Source organism: Arvicola amphibius, chromosome 7 (genome assembly GCF_903992535.2).
Source record: "Arvicola amphibius chromosome 7, mArvAmp1.2, whole genome shotgun sequence".
Taxonomy (NCBI): domain Eukaryota; kingdom Metazoa; phylum Chordata; class Mammalia; order Rodentia; family Cricetidae; genus Arvicola; species Arvicola amphibius.
In genome coordinates this window covers 16,498,947-16,518,562 of record NC_052053.1, presented here as the reverse complement: position 1 = coordinate 16,518,562, position 19,616 = coordinate 16,498,947, and positions in this window count along the sequence as shown.

The following is a 19,616-nucleotide window of genomic DNA, read 5'->3' as shown; positions in this document are numbered from 1 at the left end:
CTCCACTTACCAATTAAACAACCTACCTACCTCCGACTAGCATCACCAGATCAACAGCCACTGTGCTAGCAAGCCTTACAAAGGGTACTGAAGCATTCTTTCTAACATGACATTATAGATACATAAAAAGATGGTTTGAAAGAGGAAGAGAACTAGTGAGAAGGGCCAAAAAATGAATGATAATTGGATGCTAATATGATCAAAATACACCATGTACACAGATAGAAATCTCATAATGGAACCTACTGTTATATATAATTAATCTGTGCCAACAGGCCATTAAAATTTTTTAATTAAAAACTCAATCCTGATATAAAATATGAGTGTTCTGAAAATATACAATATATTGTTCCTGGAAAGTAAATTATGTATGTGGATGACAAACAACGGACTAGGGAATGGCTGAATGAGAACACTGTAGGTTTCTCTTCTACCGGTACTAAGTCTCTCAGAGTAGAGAGGCTTTCAGAGCAGAGAATAATTTCTTAGGAACAAAAAAAAAGCTTTTCAAACCTGATTTCTAGAAAGTAATTATCAAACGGCATGGTAGCATAAAGTCCCATTGATCTAAATTCCTCTCTCTGTATGAACTTCACAGACTTGCCTGACTTGGCATCATAAAAGCTAATGATGATTCATGCTATTAGCTTCCGGAATCCAAGTCCCTAGGAACTCAGTTTTGACCTTTGATTATCACTTTTCTCCTAAGGCAAGGAAGATCATCCTCCAGACACTCTCTAATCACCCTGCAATACCCGGGGAATTCGTTAAAAACCAGACAGGGTGAGGAGCTTGAATGCTGTAGGAGAGTAAAGGAAGAGAATACATCTGACAGTATCTCCACCTAGCCACCTGGGAAGCCTTAGAAAATAACACTGCGAGTTAAACCTTAAGTTATATAAAACCCAAATGGGCAAGATTGTAGGAATGCATGCTGAATGCTACAGAAGGTTGACTCTCAAGGAGCACTTCCCAGCAACCCCGTGGAAGGTGTATATGTTCATTTACCCTTGATAAAACATGCACTGGGCTCCCAGCATGGTGCTAGGCACTTAAATTACATTCTGTTATGGCAATATAGAGGTCATTAACTCTTTAAAATGAGCATTTCAGTATCTTATGCTTTCACTCGTTCCTGATGCAAGTGTTGGTTAATGAAGTCATAAAGAACAAGTGCGCAAGAAAACTCTTCACTGATCTCTTTCTGACTTCCTCCTCCTCTCCAACACACACACACACACACACACACACACACACAAAATTTTCTTTCCATTTTCCCATTTCAGGTTGGACCAATGTGATGTGAGGCTACTGTTCATCATCGAGGCAAATCAATCAATCAATCAATACATTTTTAAAAAAAAACTTACTAGAAGAGATTGAATTCTCTTAGTTAATACATAACATTTTAAACTACATTTTATTTAGTGTGTGTGTGAGTGTATTATATACCACAGGAATTGAGGTCAGAGGACAACTTGTAAAAGTCAGCTCTCTCCTTCCACCATATGGATCCCTGGGGCTGATGTCAGATTGGCAGGTTTGGTGGCAGGTGTCTGCCTGCTTAGCCATCTCAGTCCCAAATAACCTATTTTTAAATTATAAAAATTGAAGGAATAATCTATTAAGGTAATAGGGCATCTTTGTTGAAATTTTAGTAATAGTTTTATAAGCAAATACTCATTGAAAGATTAATACCATTAATATCAGTACCATCAAAGAAATTTTATATCAATTACAATTAATATAAAACAGTGTAGAGTCCATTAAACAGTGTAGAGTCCCCTTAAACCTAAGATATCATAGCTCATTCCTAATATAAAAGAAACATCCTGCTTGGCTTATTTTTTATTCATTCTTTGTAGAATCATAAGGCTTTTATGCCAACCACCTTATTATATTCCTCTCTTACTCTTAGCCAGTACTATGGTCTTATGCCAATATTTATAGCCCAGATTTAATATGGTCATTTTTCAACTGTTTTAGCAAATATACGCAAAATTGTTCAGTAGTAGTCTTACAATATAAATAATATCAGTTGTTCCAAGCATTCTAGCTTTAACTATGAGGCTCTTTATGCTTAGAGTTATGGAATTAGTTTTATGATTTGGGTGAAATATCTTCATTAAAAGTATAATTGTAAAAAAATAATAAAGCAACAAGCGTCCCCTTTTAGAATGCTCAAGCCTTTAAAGTCTTGTATTTTAATTGTGTTTGGATGTGTCACGGGGAAGAAAGGGTGGGAAAAACTTTTGCCAGGAAACATGAGCACAAACAACATTGTGTACCTGATAATCACCCTGTCTCAGCTTTGGCAAAAGAGCCTCTTCAGCACGCAATACAACCATGTGCGGAAATAGGTAATTCCCACCCATGAAGAAGCGCTACAGTGAATTAAATTATTTCACATCTGAGAGAGGGCAGTGTTCTTATTAAATCCATGTTCTCCGCCTTTTTTGACAACGGACTTCCAGCAGAAACCTACCTTGCCTGGTAGCACTAATTACAAGTTAAGCCTCGTACCTGAGAAAGGCAGCGAGAGGTTTTGATTTTGTTTTCAATCTCTATTTTAAAATAAGGAGTACTGCGGTCGTTTAATCACTGGGACAGATGAGCGAGAGGTAGAACTAGCCAGATTCCTCTTGTCTACTTTTCCACTTTCCCCATCTCTTTGGCTAGGTGAATCCTTATTGCTTTAAATAAAGAGCAAAGTAAGTCCTCCTTTGGAGAAAAGTCAGACGTAGGTAATTAGGAATGAAAAACAAAAAGCCTTAAAACCGTTTTCAGTGAAAATATAATCGGTTCACTAAATAATCCCTTAACATTGGTGTTTCTGCATGCTAATATCCATAAAAACGCAGGGAAACCTGGCACCAACGAACAATCTGTTTGGTTACTTTTAGAACGCTTTCTTTTTCTCTCTTCCTTTCTTTCTTTAAAAAAGAAGCAAACCTCTACCAGAAACTTCATTGATCTTAATTATTTCACAGTTCTCTCTGTCCGGCGTTAATGCTGAAGATTTGTTCTCCCCAGAGCTGAATCCACGGAACACTAAGGATGGGAGATATCGGTGTTGTATACCTGTGGATGCTGATGGTCTTGAAGCCTTTCGATTGCTCATGACTACTCATTTGTCTTAATCACTGAGACCATGTCATGTAGAACTCATAGGCTTTCAGAAGTAGCAGCTGCAAAGTAATAATACGAAAAATAAAACAAAATCGCACAGTTGGTAAGATATACAAAGGGGTTATAACATTTATGTAGCTATTTGTGGAGTTCAGCCTTTCAAGATCCTAAACAACCTACCTCTTTCTATAGCAGAAAGGAGCTTTTTATTGCCGTTCTTTTTAAATTTACATTTTGGATAGAGATATTTCTAAATTATACCTGCTTTTGTAAAAGATGAGTCCTTTAATGAAACACTTATTTCTATTTTGAATATTATGTATGTCTAGGTAGGGGTGAGCACAAAGGAGAACAGATATTTGAGATAATCAGTTCTTTCCTTCTAAGATGTGGGTCTCGGGTTGAACTTGGATGGTCAAGATCAGCAAATGCTCTCACCATTGGAGCTATCTCACCCGCTTCTTACTGTGTTTGGACTTTCTAAAGATTTGTACACTTCACAAACATCAACTACTCTCTCCAAAATGTTGAATAAGTCACACGTTTTTGTCCTCCTCTCCATTCCTATATGGATTTCTTTGAAGATACTGTTTTTCCTCATTATGCGATGATAATGCATATATGTATAATTTTAAAAATTAACAGGTAGCGTCAAGACCTCCATGTTGGAAAATAAATCAGAGGAGTGTGGCCTATATCTCAGTTTTAAAATGGAGAGAGAGAGAGAGAGAGAGAGAGAGAGAGAGAGAGAGAGAGAGAGAGAGAGAGAGAGAGAGAGGGCTTACTCTCTGTTAGTATGGCCAGTTCTTTAGAAGGAGATGGCCTGGTTCGATGGGTCAAATGGCTGAGGGGAAGGAAAGGATAGAACACACCCAGGGTCTGAGAATGTTCTTGTAGTGAAATCGTGGTGATCCAAGGCAAGTCTATTGTACAGTGAATACTTCCTTATGGAGCCCAGAAAGTTTGTGCAAGGTTTGTTTCAGCATTAAAAAATAAAAATAAAAAAGTAGATGAAGAAACGGATGCTGAGTGTAATAAAAACTGAGCCACTTAAAAACTAGCAAACTGAATATAGAACATAGAAATAAAAGGACATACTGAATTTCAAGTCATTTATCAGAAAAAGATGTAGTTAAAATTTAAACACCTGATTTTTTTCAACACTCACTAAAAAACAAAAAACAAACAAAACAACCTTGTGAAGTGGCTCTTGCTATCTCCGTTGGACAGCAAGGGTCATTTGGGGGTGTCCCTTTCTTCTTCAAGTCTTCGTTTAAACGTTTGATTTTTTTTTTCTTTTCCGTGTTTCTAGAAATTAAGTGTGGAAGCTTTTAAGTAGTACTCTGGGCCATTTTGATATATCTGCAGTGGAAAATTAAAACACTCCACAAGGAGGATTATTAGTGTTTGCGGCGGGGGGAGTACAGCAGGCGAAGTTTCTTTTATCGTGCCTGGCCAAACAGAATTACTTAGTGTTTAGACACATTTGCATATGCATTCTTAAAACCTCTTGGGTCAGAAACACTTGAGAGTCCCCAAATGAGTAAATAAAACCAACGTGCAAGTGCTAGGTAATTAAGTCTCCTGCTTAAACCGGACTGGCTGTCTCTGTGTGGTGTCTGCTGTTGTTTGTTTTCCTGCGGTGGTTGTTTTGCCGGGTTGAAGTTTAAACGGAGAGCAGATAAGGGAGGTCCACTCGCCAGCAACTTTCAAAGCGTTTCTTAGTGTGTCTCTTTCCTAGCTCAGGCTTGTCTAGGTTGATACCTAGCAGAGGTACCACTTTCCAGCTGCCAAATCAAGAAGGACGGGGGCGCTGTCTGGTGACTTTGCTTGCTTCCTTTAAGGCAGTGACCACCTCCAGGGATTTGGTCTCCTGAAGCGCCTCTTCTACCGGGGTCCCTAGACCGCTGCACATTGACGCCAGGACGCTGAACCTCCATGCCAAGGCTCTGGGGACAGTCACCCGGAGTGCACGGTCACGCCAAGAAGCTCTCCCGGAGCAATCAGAAAGCGCCCCCGGCCCGGATTTGTGGGCCGGGCTTCTGTGCGTCTTGAGCTCCGGGCCCTGAGCCCCCCACCCTGAGCCCCGGCCCTGCCTCCCCTCCCAATCCCACACCCCAGCAGCATTCTCTCCCGGAAACAAGCCTGCTGAGCAAAGGCGGAGGCAAACCTTGGGCCTTCCGCTCTGATTGGTCTCCCCCCGCCGCGCGGGGCGAGGCGGCGATTGGCTGCCGGGCGTTGTCAGTCGCCGAGGCCAGAGCCGTCGCCGGGTAAGCGCAGCCCGGCTCCGGTGCTCCCGCTGCCGCCGCGGCTGCTCGGCTGGTGCAGCTGAGCGAGCCCGCGCGGGCGCCACCGCCGCCTCCACCGCTGTCCACCGCGCGCAGCCAGCGCGGCGGGGCTTGCTGGAGGCCGCCGGGAGGGGCGGGCGCGCGAGCGGAGCACGAGGAGGCGGAGGCGGGGGAGAAGTGATGCTGGCGCCAGGGATCCGGGCAGCGGCAGCGGAGAATAAGCATCTTCGGGACCCCGGCTGCAGCGTCCCTCTGGCCCGCGGGCCAGCTGAACGGCCAGAGACCGTGCCTCCCGTGGGTAAGGTGCGGCTCCTTAGATGGCTTTGTGATTTTAGGGTGCTTACGAGGCTCTTAGCGGCCAGGGCATCCGGACAAGGATGTTTGGGACCTGGACGGCGAGTCCTTTGCCTGGCCAGACTGCTGCTCGTGCCGGTGCGGCTTCAGCGCCTGCCTTCTGGCTTAGGCAGTGACAGACTTTGACAGCGCGTGGATGGCATTGTGTGTGAGAGAGTGTGGGTATGTGTGTGTGTGTGCGCGCGCGCACGCACGAGGTTTGGGGCACTTTGCAAGGAGAGGAGTAGGTCCCCTTTATGTGGACATGTGCCCTTCAAGGATCCCGGCTGGGATGGAGTGAACAGTATGCTTTTAGCTTGGCTGGAGGGAGAACTCGGTACACTGGAAAGTCTCCCGTGGTTCTGAAGGAACCGGGCAAATTGAACTTTATTGCCTTAATGAAAAGGAGCCTTCGGGTCTGGCGCGTCAGGGGAGAAGCGCATTCACCAAGGCTCCCCGGAGTCTCACTTTACGCCAGGGACTTTTGAGCAGTACTGCTTGGTCCTCCTTACTGAAGAGGAGCAAAGAGAAGTTATGCGGGGCGAAAGGCCAGAGGCTAGGCTTTGGTACTGACCACTTTTCGGTTGCAGAAGCTCCGCATGGGAGACTTTGTACACTACCATTCCGCTCCAAAGGATTGGCGCCTTTGGGCTCAGGTGGGAGGCGACTGCACCGCAGGGCAGAGGTGGAGTGGAATTAGTGTGCCTGTTGGGAGAAACGTCCTGGAGGAGTCACTTCCTCCCTGGCCCCCTTGACAGGTGTGCCGTCCCGGCTTGGGACTTAGTGTGTCCTGGGACAGATGCTGGGCGAACTGTTAAGCTCCCGAATACTTCACATCTGCTGGAATCTGGGCCCCCAGACTCGGGAGCACACCGACTAACAAAGCTAACCAGGTTTCTGTATCCAGCCTCTTTCAGGGCGTATGCTGTTTTTGTTTTTGTTTTTCTCACATGTTCCGTATTGTAAAACCATCGCGAGTTCCGTGTGCACTGCAACCTTTTCCGCAGAAGATGAATTTTATGCGCCGCAGCAACTGGGTATTGCTCTCAGCTGAGTCCGGATCTCCATAGCTCACTGCAGTGGTTACCCCATCCCTGTTTAGGACGTGCAAACTTAGAGTTAGCGACTGTTTTCTCTGGGATCCGTTGCCTCCATAGCAATCTCTCCCTTTGAAACTTCATGAAATATTTCAGCACTCAGGCACTTTGCCTACCCTGTCTCAGATGGGAAAGACTCAGTGACAAGAGATGGGATTGCAGGGAGCTGTCAGGGTGGGGAGGGCAGCTCCCCTGGCTGGCAGTGTTGGGAAAATCGAAATTGGCTCAACACATTGGAACTGGATCTTGAACTGGCTACAGGCTTTCTCTGTTTGAGGCCGTGTTATCTTTTAAATCAGAGGAATCTGTTGTTGAAGCATAGAACAGACCCGACCACCACCACAACCAACAACAACAACAAAAATGCCCGGACTTAAGACGCAGAAACCGCTTTGTTCGGGTTAATTCCTGGTTTGGTACCAGTGAAAATGAAAGCAGGGCGTCCTATGAGAATATTATAGGCAGCAAAGGGAGAGCTGTGTAAAACCCCAGGCCTTTGCCTCTAGGTGTTTTTTGTAGTTTGCAGAGTAAAGATTCTGCTTTCCCTCAGTTTAGTAACTGAGTTATTCTAAAACAGATGAGCAATTTATAGAGAAGTAGCTGTGTCGTTAATTTTGTATCTGAGGGTAGTTGCTTTAGTAGAAATTGCTACCGAGTATTTGTTTTTAATACTTATGCCTTCTGACTCCAAAATCTGTTTTTCTGATATATTTAAAGTATACATTGTTCGATTTCCGATCAAGATTCACCTGCCTCTAGGTGATTTTTTTTTTTATCATAGCAACTTTTAAGTTGCTGTAATATTCGGGATTTTGTGACTATTTTTAATATACTAAATTGTTGATTTTTGGAAACCTGTGGACTAGCAAAATATTTGTGTTCACTTTGACTTGGTATGAAGGTACTAAGATTAAAATGAGTTACATATTATTAATAAATAACCCCAAATAAAGTTAAACTCAGAGGAAATAAGTAATAGCAGCTAATATTAAAAATCAAACTTCTTAGGAGAATTTTGACAAATTGGCCAATAAAATGCCTTTCATGTAGCTATCAAGTAATTTCTAAGTAGACTGCATTATATATTAGGGTAAGCTACAAGCCTTAAAATAGAATACTGTGCTCATTTTATGGTTGCCCTCTTAAGGAGAGGCTTATACTTTGGGAAAGGATTCTTTTCAGATAAATATACCTATGAACAATTAGAATAAATATATTAAAGTTTAGATAAAGATGTGCATGCCCTTATATCAGGATTAAAAATAGAAGGGTGTTTATGTGTAAGCTCAGTGAAGCTGCCTGTAAAAGTCAGGGAGGGAGGCCAGTATTGGTTTGTGGGTGGTAATGGGTACAGTAGCCACTTAGTTTTAATCCTGTCTGCTACTCTGTCCTTTTCTCTCCCCATTCATACATGTATATGCCATACACCACACACACACACACACACACACACTCACACAGAGAGAGCATTAGAAGTATAATAGCCATGCATTTGAAACAATTTAACAATTCCATTTTGCATGAGAAATAATATTCATTTGTCAATATTGCCAACCCTTTTGGTAGTCTGTTATTGATTATGATGCTTAATAAAGTAAATTTTAGCAAATTGTACTTTGTTCCTAATGTGTGGGTAAAAGGCCCTGTAGGTATTAGGACTTTGTCACAGAATAATGACAGAGAGAACCACCATTGTGTGCTATTTAGATAAGCAGATCACAGAAAAACAATAAGACTAGTATACTGATCTTCTACCAACGTGTATTTTCTACACCCTTACTTCAGGGTTCAGATTTTTCATTTCATTATATATTCAGCTAATTCACATTAATTTCTATACCCCCGTCAAGTACTTTAATTAACGTTGAAACTATTAAGCAGTCACAAAGGTAGCCCCATGCCTGCTGGTCTTGCATCTCTGGATGAGGCCCATAAGAACATCCACTGGTTGTGAGTGTTAAGGTAACGGTTGGTGCATCTGAGACAACCAACCAAAGAAATGACAAGATACCTATCCTTTAAAATGTTTAACATTCAGTCAGATGTGGTGGCACCCACTTGTAATCCTAGCCTTTCTTTAGTAAGCTGAGGCAGGGGGAGGGATTATGAATTTGAAGCCATCCTTAGCTACCTAGTGAGACTGTGTCTCAAAAAATTGTAAATCAACCCAGAATATTTTTCAGAGGAACTAAGGAATGAAATATTTGACCTTTAGCATAATTAATTTAAATCAATAGTTTAAGAAGATGTTTATGACTATCTAAATTCAACTTATATATAAAACATTATCCAAAGGAATATAGTGAGTCAGTGGTGGCTAAGGATGGATTCAAAGGCATAATTTTAATGAAAAAGTTTCTACTTCTTCTATATTGAAAGTGTCAAATCCATGGCATTTGTAAAGGCCTATCACAAGCCCTGGATTTTGGACTCAATGTTGCCATTAAGATTATCATCAGTAAAAGACTTATGATCCAAGTCTCTGGTAAGAAATGCCACGCTTCCAAGAAAGTCCTTTAGTTAAAAATCAAATTGGTTATCCAGACAGTTCAATTACAAATAAAACTTGTCAAAAATTGTGCCTTTATTCCATTTCCGAGAGAGAGGGAGAGGGAGAGAGAGAGAGAGAGGGAGAGGGAGAGGGAGAGGGAGGGGGGAGAGAGGGAGAGGGAGAGGGAGGAGAGAGAGAGAGAGAGAGAGAGAGAGAGAGAGAGAGAGAGAGAGAGAGAGAGGTAATTATAATTCCAATTTTATTTTCTGTGCTTCCTTCTGTTCCATCCTTTCTTGAAAATTTAGCTTGATTCTGAAAGGATAATTAACATTTGCCCCATGTGAACAGTGGACCCAGCTTAATTTTTCAGAAACTACCTTTAAATAATATATCCGTATTAGAGGAAAGTGAAGTTTATGCTCTCAAGAAGCTATGCTGCATAATAAGAGACTGCCAGTTTGCTCTGCAGCCCTAGTGTGACGGAGAATTCATATGCAATGTGTAGTTAGTGCTAAATGTTATTTCTCAGTGGTTTCTAGCATCCAAGAAAACATTCAAAAGTTTAGTGATCCAGTCTAGGTTTACAAGATGTGGAAAGCCTTCTGATATCATCTCAGTATTTTGTTCTCCAGAGCCATAAAATATATATCACTCACTTAGTATTTCATCCCTTTTATGGTATGTTGCCCTTCCTTCATCCCTAACCACAAACTTGAGAAAACTTGTGTTTTACCAAGAAAGTTAGCTGGTGAGTATATCTCGCACACCCAAGCCCATGGGGAAGGTGTTTGATAGGAGCTAAACAGGAATCAAATGTTTTAACTTGGGAAGAACACAGACACTTAGTCCGAGTGTCCTCCATGTATAAGGATGAATATTACTCTAGGAATGTGGTGTCTGAAGTCAGTGAAGGTGGAGCTAGGTTTAGAAGCAGCGTTTGAAACAGTCTCTCACCATATACAGTTACCCCGAGAGTTAGCGTTTTCCAAAATAGCCAGGAAAGAAGAAATGAGAGCATCTAATCATTTATACATGTAGTATGTCAACATATGACCCAAATGTTACATTGTATTAATACTATAGTGGACTCAGAAAGTTATGAATTGTGGTGCATTTAAAGATGTAATGGAAAGTTTGTTGGGTTGTACATAAGTTTGCAATGAAATGTTTGTTTTTATGTCAGTTTTTGTATCTATAGGATATAGATTGTCTATGGTCTCTAAAGCTATATTCATAGACGCATAGAGTTTGCTCTACATGCTAGAATCTCTAAGTAGAAATCTCTCCATTTCCGGGGTCTGTGAAATTCAGTGATCAATAGATAAATTTCAGGGACTCTGAGAAATTCCCCAATTGTTGGCAAGTTTTTATTGTTTTTGTTCTTAAATGTTTTAGAATGAGGAAACTATGGCAGAGGGTAGAGGAAACTTTAAAAGCTACTTTTCTGTTAGTTTTGTAAAATGAGACAGTTACAGCAACTCACCGCACACACCACAAAAGGACGATTCAGAACAGAGAGGGCTAGCATGAATGAGTGATGCAGGGATTTTAAAGAATTAGTGTTTGCTGTTTAGTTCTCATAAAGAAGAAAAAAGAAACTGGCTAAATTCCATCGTAAAACGCCCGTGCGTAGTAAAACCACTGTCCTGAAGAACAAATTTCTAGCGGGAGAGATGGTTTGTAAAAGGCTACATGCTGCATTGTCGTCATTGGCTTATTTGGATTCTTTTGTGACCAGTGATTCCCTGACATATATAAATGACATCATGGTGGATTCAGTTCCCCATGGAGCTGGACTTTCAGGCAAGTTTCCCTCTGTCCTAGCACTCACCAAGGACAAATCCCAGAGACAGAGTTTCTTACTGTGCAATCAATTGTAAGTTTCGATGTCATTAGACAAGAAGGAACAGGCTAAATATGTACAGGTGCCCCACGGGCTCATGCATACTGTGTAAGGACTATACTGCGGCTGTCTTTATAACAATAATAAGCTAGTATACATGCATTCTGGACTATCACTACTCTAGCTCATGTCTGTACAATAGTACATCAATAATTACTTGTATTTCAATGTTTGAGGACATACATGGATCAAATATGAGTAATGCACGTTCATTTCTTTGAATAAACACAGCTATCTAATTGCCAAGTGGACAGGTGCTACATTTTAAAATAAACAGCAGCTAACAAACAACGGACTTCATTTCTAAAACTATTTTGATAACTATTTTGGCCTAATTTCCTAATAATAATCTTTTAGTTTCTAAGCTTTCTGACTATACTCTAAAATAGGCCAATCCTGAAATTACTTGGTGAACTAAAAATAGTGATTTCCCTTTGATACATTGTTGATTTTTCTCTTTGATACACAGCTTTCCTTATGACCTCCCCTCTCCTTTTCTCTCCCTTCCTCTCTCCTCTCTTCTCCTGTCTCCTCCCCTCTCTTTTCTCTTCCCTTCCCCCTCATTCTCCATCTCTTTATCTCCTCATACATATATACATATATACCTATTTATATTCCAACTCTTTATATGTTAAATGTTGCAGTTATTAAGTACTATGAAATTTTCTCCTTTCTATGTCACATGAAACCAATACTAGAGGACATTAAAACTGAAAACTTCATTAAGAATTTTTTCAATAAATGTAAACAAATATGTAGGTTCCTATGTGCCTGTATGCTCAAGTGGAATTATACAGAGACATCACATTAATTACAAAGAGACCATCAAGAAATTTACAGAGAGTCTGGCATTTATCTGAGGCAGAAGATGAAGGTAAATGGCCAGAGCACTGATTCTTGGTTGCTTTAATCCTGAGCACAACAACATTAGTTTTTTTTTTTTTTTTAAAGAAGTAAATATATCTGGAGTATCAAGTGGATTTTATTAGCAAAAATGATCAAACGTAAATCACTCCAAGGAGTTAACCTGTCAAATTGTTAAGGTTATCAAAAATTATAATAATTCCTCTACCATTTACCAGTGTATTGTTAACAAATGAGAGAGAATAAAGACCATAGACAAAATAAAGCACACTATTAAATAATTTAAGATCTGTGTGAAACTAAAAAAAAAATGTGATTAGTATACAGCTATATGAAATAGGGTAATTATTTGAGACAATTTATAACCATATTGCATTCTAAGTTAAAGAGCACGTGATGAGTGGTTAGCATAAAATGGTCTGAAATTAAGTGAAGCTAGAGACTTATAATCCAGAAGTATATGGAGAAAATGTAATGCTTTAATCTTATACAAGTTAGCATTTCACCTGTAAAAATGCCTTAAGGATAATTAGAAATGAATTAAACCGAAAATTTTCTTAGTGCAAATTACTGATAATGATTTAATATCCATCCTTACAGGAGCTTATCTGTGTTTTCTGTGAAGTGAGGGCTTTTCACTGTTTTAATTCTCAATTCCTGTTTATCCCCCTCCAGTGGACTGAAAGTTAATTGAAGAATGAGATTCATGTTTGTTTTTTATGCAGGAACGTTGGATGTAATTAGGCACAATGCAAAAATTTTAAAACATCACAAAGGCAAGAGTGGACAGAAAGTGTTTTCATAATTTGCAAACATACAAACCCGGTAAGCATTTAAGTATTAATTAAGTGATAAAAATAAAGTCAAATTTTTGATGAGACACTTCTAAAGCTCTTACTGAAATACCAAAGTTTTAATGAATGTTGGTTTACTTATAAAGTTTGATCAAGACACCAAGGAAGAGGTCAAACACAGGGACTCCAGAACTTCTGATAAGGTTGTTGGTTGACATTTATACATTTCTTTAGCTGTGTCCAGCAGAAGTCACTCACGACTAATTTAAGGAATAGGAAGCACAAGAAAAGCATTCAGTTTCTAGCATACAGAATCAAAATCAATGGAAAGAAGCAGAATGGTTGCAGAGCTCCGAGGAGAAACAGATGAGATCTCTTCCAGGTCCGGTCACCAATGGAGAAACCATTATCAAGTCTTTTCAGTTTTCCTTTGCTTCCAACCAACATTCCTAGAATGCGGAATGGACACGGACCACTTCAGGACGCATTCCCATGCCCTAGTCAAGGTACATCCTGAGTTTTAGCCTTCCAAAACCACATTTATGGAAAACCAGAGAACTGTTCATCTCCAGAAGAGAAAGTAAACACTGGGCACGTCAAAACTTCAGACATCCACACTGTGTATGTGAAAAACCTTAAACTCCCTTTGTTTCAGTTCCAGAACTTTATTAACATACATTATAATCGAATTAAGCAGAAATAAACACAATGTCATCGATGTAATCTTTGAGAAATGTAGACAGAGAAATAATCTGTTATCCACTAAAGAGGGAATGGGTGAAGTGTGCTTCACAATTAGGTCTTAGTTTTAACTTGGATCTGTTGCATTATATGGAAAGATTAGCATTACATTAGACCTTTTGCATGAAATAAAAGGATACAAAATGTGTTATGAAGGACAATCGTAAATTCATTACGTATATACGTAAGCTTAGATAAAATACTAGCATTTATTATTTTGGACAGTATAATTGTATGTATCGTAGTTTTAAGTATAAGAAATGGTTTAGTTAGGAATTGGCATGCCATTATATTCAACTCTTTCATAACTATTGATAATAAATCATAACTTCTAAAGAAAATCAGTGGCCGGGATATATGTGTGGTAAAGCACTTGCTTAGAAGGTTCAGTGCTCTAGAGTCATCCTGACCTGAGCAAAGAGCAAATTAATTTTTCTTCAGCCTTTGTGCTCTCTCCATGTCCTCAGATGATTGGATGACGCCTACTCTTAATGGTGACAAGGTCTTTACTCGGGCTTACTAACCAGTTCCTATCCCTTCCACCCTCCAAAATTCCCGGCAGTGATACTTCAGATAGCCTCAGCCACGTTAGCATCTCCAACCCAAGCCAGACAGACCCTGGCGTGTAAATTAAGCATGGTACTTCTTCACAGATTGCCAATACTTATATAGAAACTTTTTTTGTTTTTACTTTTTCTCTAGTTTTTATACTGATGTTTACTTATCTCATAATTGCTTTGCTTTTTACATTTTAAACTCAACATTTGAGAGGACTGACAAAGTTTGAATGCAAAGAGCCTCCTTCAAACTCTGTGACATTACGTTTGTTGAAAGTTATAATGTGTTTCATACGAGATAAGCAAACAAACAAATAAATGTTTATTATGAGATAAATAAGCAAATAAATAAGCAAATCTCTTCCTGATGAAGAGTTATATGGATGTGTATTTGATCCTTTGGTCAGCATAACCAAGGCCTAGACTTATACAAGAGGTGTGGGAGCTAGGAAAAAAAAAATTGCTGCTTTGAAATGTGGTTTTGAAATACGGGTGCATGTGTTCGCTTTCATACTTAATCATGTGCCTTCCATTATTGTTGAGTGGGCAGTTAATGCTGCTGGATAGGACTGGATCAGAGACCTGGTTTGTGAGGTTTCCTCCACACATTTCTCTGTCCACACTTACAGTTACCGTCAGCATGCTGTAAGTGCATGCAAATGATTGTTCACCGATCTTACTTGGCGATCCCCTGGGAGGGATCTGTGAAGTCATCTTGACCACCGGATAGCAATAAGCTATTGAAGTTTTGTCCATTTTCCTAATTTTGGATGTTCGCCTTTCTCATCTTGTAATTAACTGGACTAAATAAATTATATGAACAATGTGATGACTATTCACCTGCTAAATGACAATATTAAAAATAATCATGTCTCATGTTGGCAGGGATAAATGGGCCTGGTGCTTTCAGTTCATTGCAATTAAAACTGGCACGGTCCTTTTGGAGAGCAATTTGGCATTATATGGGGGAAAACCCATGAAATATTCATACTATCTAATCTATTAATATTCCTTCTGGGATTCTGTCCTAAGGAGATGATCCAAGGTGTGGAAATGGTCGCATTGTTGGAGACATTAGTGGATTCAACATGTACAACAAAAAGAAAAAAATAGGTAATCAAATGGCCAGCAGTGTACTTCTTTACAGACGTCAGAGGCAGGGGCACAACCATGACAAGGAAACGTGAGGATTATACTAAGGTGAAAGGGTGTAGTGTGGTGTTTCTTACAGTGCACAATTACATGCGAATACAGTAAAATCTGGTGAAGCATATATAATAAAGTGGGTTTAAATGTGTTGTAAAATACCCGCTCTCTCCCCATCTTTCTCTGATTTTAGGATGTATTATGGCCTTTTGTGAAAATTTTTAAAAATCCCAGACATATGCATTCTTTTCTTCTTCTTCTTCTTCTTCTTCTTCTTCTTCTTCTTCTTCTTCTTCTTCTTCTTCTTCTTCTTCTTCTTCTTCGTCTTCGTCTTCGTCTTCGTCTTCGTCTTCTTCTTCTCCTCCTCCTCCTCCTCCTCCTCCTCCTCCTCCTCCTCCTCCTCCTCCTCCTCCTCCTCATCCTCATTTTTCTTCTTCCTAGTTCTGTAAAGGAGAGGCCATCCCCATATTTGCAATGCAACAGTCTGCCCTCAGAAGAAACTTCTTCCCCATGTCAACACACGTCTAATCACCACACCCCCTTTCAGCCCCTTTCTACGCACGGTTTTCCTAAGAGAAGAAGTTCAAATGCTGAGTGACCTTGAACTGGCTTCCTGTCCACTGTTCAAATTGACCTTCCAGTCTCCTCCCCTCCACTAAGCTCTCCCATGAGGCGTTTTTGACTTCCTCAACACCACTGGACATAATGATCTATTTTTTAATTTTTAAAAAGATGTTGTGTCTCTTTAAATTAGTGTTCTTAAAAAAACAACTAATTAAAATAAGTAAAAGATGCTAAAATATCATACTGATATTTAATGATATTGCCTATGGCAATGAACTATCATTTAAAACAGGAAAATAATTAAAACATAGTGATAAAATATCCATTTTATGAGTTCATTTATTATCTTGATGGAAAAACAGGAAGGAAGTGTATGAAGTGTGTATGTTCCCCACTAAATGTGTTAAGAAAATGCGCTCATACCGGTTCCTTATTGAAGATTATTTCATATCACAGTCATCCTTGTTATTTCTGCTTCTCAATTATCATATTCCTTTCAACATACTAAGTTCAAAGTTCATTTCCACGAGGCTGTGGTGAGTATATAAGTGCCACGTTGGGTGTGAAGTACTACACTGTACAGTTGGAGGTACTTACCTTTCTTGTCAAATAAGCTAATTCTTAATTTCTCCCTTACGAAGATGTTGCTTTCAAAGGCATGCATGAGGAAGAGAAGCGATAGATCCTTGTGAAGTCATGGTATAGGTTGTTGTGGGGTTGGCCATGAGTCTAGCTGAGATACCCCTTCATGGCATGGCTTTCCGTGACTGTATCGGACAACACACTTCTGTGAGCTAAAACCTCTTTCCCCCTCTACTACAGCTTCCGGGGATACCACTGGCATGCCTCTCTTCTTTCCTGTTTAAACTCCCACACTTCGCTGTCAAATTCCAGATCCCCCGGCAACCGCTTGATGGTGTGATAGTTGTGTACTTTTAACAGCTTTTACAAATATAGAAGCATTTTTACTTGTGTTTTAGTGTTTAGTCCATTATTATGAGTAAGTATAACATAACAAAATTTGAAAATTAAGTAAAATAACGCTTTAGTAAATGGAAAAATTATTCTTGTCTTATTAAGCATTTTATTGAGAATAATGAAAGCTGGTGATTTTAGAATTGTATTATGTGTTAGATACAGAATTGCTAATCAGTTTACAACCATTATATGATTTAATATTTAGGAAAACATAGGAAATAGATGATATTATTATCTCCATTTTTATGGATATTGAAACTGAGAACAACAGGTAAATTATATAAACATTTTTTTAGGACGGAACCATGAATTTAACACTAGAACCTTAAACAAAAAGTCTACTTCTTTGTCTTTTATGCTCAGATACATTAATTGATCTTCATTTTCTCCTCACTTTTCTGCAAACAGAGTAAAGGAAACAAAATATTAAATATTCAAAACTGCATGTTTACATATATAGACACTAGGAAAGTTTCACATCGACAGACTCAGAGAAATTTAATCAGTAATGAGACGACCCTATAGTCCTCAGTTGTTGGAAGAAATTTCTGTCTGCATTACTTATACGTTCTAACAAGTACCTCCTGTCATATACAGTACTATTTTGCTACTTCACATTGGAGGTCAAATAACGATATGCAAATTAAATGATTTTTTGAGAGGTCTTTTCTCCTTAGTATCCAAAATGCTTATTTCATTTTTGCCTGTCTTAAAATAATTAAACTGCATTTTGCACTAATATTAATTCTGTAAGTGACTATAATTTGTTTAGTGCCTTCTGTATACCAAGTATAGATTTGGAATATAGCAATGAGAAAAACAAGACCTCCACATTCTAGGAACCCACGTTCTGAAATAGGTGGTAGAGAGAGGACAGAGAGAGACATACATTAAACAGTATCATACTTCGGGAAGTGTGCGTCCTAGGTATGAAATGAAGACAGTGGCTGGCTGAAAGCATTCCAGAATGTGGAGGGGGCCTTACACAGGGTAGCTGAGAAAAGAGATCTAAAGATGTGGCATTTGATGAGAGACCTGGGTTACATGAGTTCATGTGACTGGGGAGGAATGTCAAGGGCTTTAGAAGAAATCAGTGTGCATGCTATGGGCATCTTAAGCACACCCAGTGTCACTAGAGTGGATAGGTGAGGAGGAGTAGGAGATGGGAATCAGGGGATAAAGTGAGCCCCAGTGTGCCCAGTGGATGATGGATGATGTAGAAAAGATTTAACTCTTCATTTGATTGGGTTTTGAATTGGAAGGTGGCTGACCTACCTGGTATAATCCATGATAGGATAATACAAGAAGCCCCGTGGGAGACCACTTAGGCACCAGGGCAGAGTCTTGCTGGAATGCAGAATAGTAGGGAGTCCTGGACAAGAAGCTTTGAGTTGTGTCCAGCATGTCTAGATAGAACTCCCTTTTACTCAACATTGTAAAGAATGGAAATGGCAGGCACCAAGGTGTTATCTGAATCAATTTTATGTGTTTGTCGTGTTTGTGCATGTTATTTTTCTTGATGCTACTTATTAGTACTTAAGACATTGGATGATTTTACAATTTAAAAGTTAATTGTGCTAATTAGCATTTCCATTTTTTTCTCTTCCGTAGATTTAACTCCTATTATACTATTTTTTTTGTTTTATATGCCTTCTCTTCCACTTTAGGTTATTGTTCGCTGACCTGAAAATATTCTATAGTTAGTTATGTGCAGAATTTTATTGTGTGCATAGACTTTTAATCTTCTGTAATCACTACAGAATACATATTACAGAAAAAAAAATTCAGAATTACTTAGAAAATGTAACTACCTTGCTAAGCCAGGCAGTCTCTGATATTATTTGAAGCAAGCCAGGGTCTAAGGTCCAGTTAATAAACCCGTGTCTGTCTGTGTCTGTCTGTCTGTCTGTCTGTCTGTCTGTCTGTCTGTCTAGATACGTCCCTAATGGTAAGGGATACTTCTTTCACCCTGAATCATTGTGCTCTGTTTATTTACGCTTTACTTAAATCTCAGATAGCGTAATATCTCTATTATATAGAAAGTGCTCATAAATAGAAGAGTAAAGCAAAGGTCGGAAATGTCAGCAGCATTTGACTCAAGTGCAGCCATGTATATTCTACACATTGCTCTCCTTCAGCTTTCCGGGAATTTTTAAAATATTTTTAAAATGGGAACTAAAAATAGACCTACTAGAATTGAAATTATTGAAATTATCATATATAAAGTATCATACCAATACTGTAAAATAATGATTTTTTTATTGAAATAAAAAAACACGAAAATTTACATGATGGCCACATAGCATTTTTGAAAAATAATCATGTTGAAATTAGGAGTGAAAAATGCAATCGTTTAGACTAAGATACATCAGGAATTTAGTATCAGATTACACAGCAGGGGAGAAGCTTGGTGAGCTCAAAGTGGGAGCAGATGAAATCATCCTCGTAGCATAAACACAGGAAGAGCTGATGGGAGGGCGTCTGGTTAGAGGTGCAGGGCAGAATGAAGAGCATAAGCCATATTTGATAGGGGAATGTCTGAAAATTATCTAGAACCATTGAAAAAGGTCAATGTAATGATCCAAGGAATCATAGTTAGGTTTAATAAAAGAAGGAAACAGTGGAGAAAGTGGACCACACTTAGGCACAGCAATAAAAGAGGAAAGGGTGCACATACCTTCCTTCGATATTTTTTTTTATATTTTTCTATTTACTTTTGAGATTATAATTC